Source organism: Phytophthora parasitica (genome assembly GCF_000247585.1).
Source record: "Phytophthora parasitica INRA-310 unplaced genomic scaffold supercont2.3, whole genome shotgun sequence".
In the NCBI taxonomy this organism is placed as follows: domain Eukaryota; phylum Oomycota; class Peronosporomycetes; order Peronosporales; family Peronosporaceae; genus Phytophthora; species Phytophthora nicotianae.
This window is the reverse complement of record NW_008648989.1, coordinates 1970867-1972997: the sequence shown is the minus strand read 5'-3', so window position 1 is coordinate 1972997 and position 2131 is coordinate 1970867.

The window sequence follows — 2131 nt, the reverse complement described above, 5'->3', positions numbered from 1 at the left end:
TGGCGCCAAAGTCCTGATCAGAGGAAAACGATACAGGAATGGACCAAAGAGATGGTTCAGGCTGGCATCATTCGACCGAGTACGTCAGCATTTTGTGGACCAACTTTCTGTGTGAAGAAACCAGTCGGTTGGCGAATTGTACACGACTATCGTCAGTTGAATTTGGCGACGATTTTACCAGCTATCCCCATGCCTCGCAAGGAAGATACTTTTGATGCGATGGCCGGAAGTTATTGGTATTCGTGCATGGACTTGCTCTAGGGTTATTATCAAGTCAAGTTACGAGAAGCAGATATACCATTCACTGCTTTCTCGACCCCAGATGGTCTTTTTGAATATCTCGTCACACCCATGGGACTAAGTGGAAGTCCGGGAACCTTTAACAGGTTGTTACAGAAGAGTTTCAGGGATTTGAGTGACGTGGCGCGGATTTACTTCGATGATATCTACGTATACACGAAGGGTGAAGATGTCAGCGAGCATATTGCCGCGCTGGACAGAGTATTGAAGCGATGTGAAGAACAGAAACTTTACATAAAACTGTCCAAATGCCAATTTTGCGTGGATGAGATTCCATGCTTAGGCGATTTTGTCGGACGCAAGGGCGTTCGAATGGACCCAGATAAGGTGAAGATTATCACCGAGTGGCAAGTCCCAAAGTCCAAGAAGCAAATGGAAAGCTTTCTAGGGACAACGGTTTACGTTTCGAGATTGTGTAAGGATTTTGCGCAGTTCGCAGGTCCTTTGCATGAATGCATCAAGGGAAAACGTTCAAGATATGCGATCGAACTCGATGAGAACCAACTACGTTGTTTTGACGAGCTGAAAAAGCGCTTGTCATCACCTCCGGCTCTCAGTCTTCCTGATTTCTCCAAAACTTTTGGTATTCGAATGGACGCCTCAAATTTCGCAATTGGGGGAGTCTTATTTCAAAAGGAGGGAGAGTTGGAACATCCAATAGCCTTTACGGGCAGAAAGATGAAACCAGCAGAGTTGAACTACCCAGTTCGTGAACAGGAACTACTCGCTATTATGCATGCGTTGAAGACATGGCGCGTGTATCTTCTCGACAAGCCATTCCTGGTGGAAACAGATCACAAGAGCATTGAGTTGATTCTCACGCAGAAGACGACGAATCGACACATTGCGCGGTGGTTCAACGAACTCGCTGAGTTTCAGCCTCTGTTCAAGTGGCTTCCAGGAGAGACGAATGTAGTCCCAAATGCGATGTCGAGAAATCCTGAGTTCGAGCACAAGGCTGCACAAGTGAGTCTGAAGGAACTTCTTGATACAGCTCAAAACCGTGAAATTGTGGCAACCATGGTCGAGAATAATATGACCGTGGCACAGTCCGCAGTGAAAATGTACTCGTGGAACAAGGACTTGCAGGGAATTGTTAAGAAGCTTAAGCTAGGAGACAAGGTTCCGCATTACTCGCTAAATCATGATGTCCTGTATTATCAGGCACATGAGAATGAGACCCTAAACTATACATTCCAGATGACGAAGATCTGAAGAATCGAGTCATTTGTGAGAATCACGATGCAGTCACGGCAGGTCACCCAGGCTATTACAAGACCTATGTCGCAGTACGTGAGAAGTACTATTGGCCGAAGATGATGAAGTATATCCAGCGTTATTGTAACACGTGTGAAATGTGTCAGCGCAACAAGGCGAGGCAGACGAAACCTCCAGGATTACTTCAACCGCTGGGGATACCACGAGGTAGATGGGTCGACATTTCGATGGATTTCATTGTGTCTCTAGCTCCCAGCAAGGATGGCTATAATGCCATCATGGTCATCGTGGATCGATTGACCAAGCGTGCAAAGTTTATCGCAACGCAGACGACAGACAGCGCAGAGGATATTGCGAAGGTTTTCACGAAGAACTATGTAAAAGATCACGGCCTTCCGTAGACAATTGTGTCTGATCGTGACTCCAAATTTACGTCCAAGTTTTGGCAGGCTGTTATCACTGCTATGGGAACGCAACATAACCTGTCATCGGCATTTAGACCGCAGACGGATGGACAAACGGAACGTACAAACCGTTTTATCGGTGATTATCTCCGAGGAGTCGTTAACCCAGCCCAGAACGATTGGGATGAGTTTATTCATATGGCAGAGTT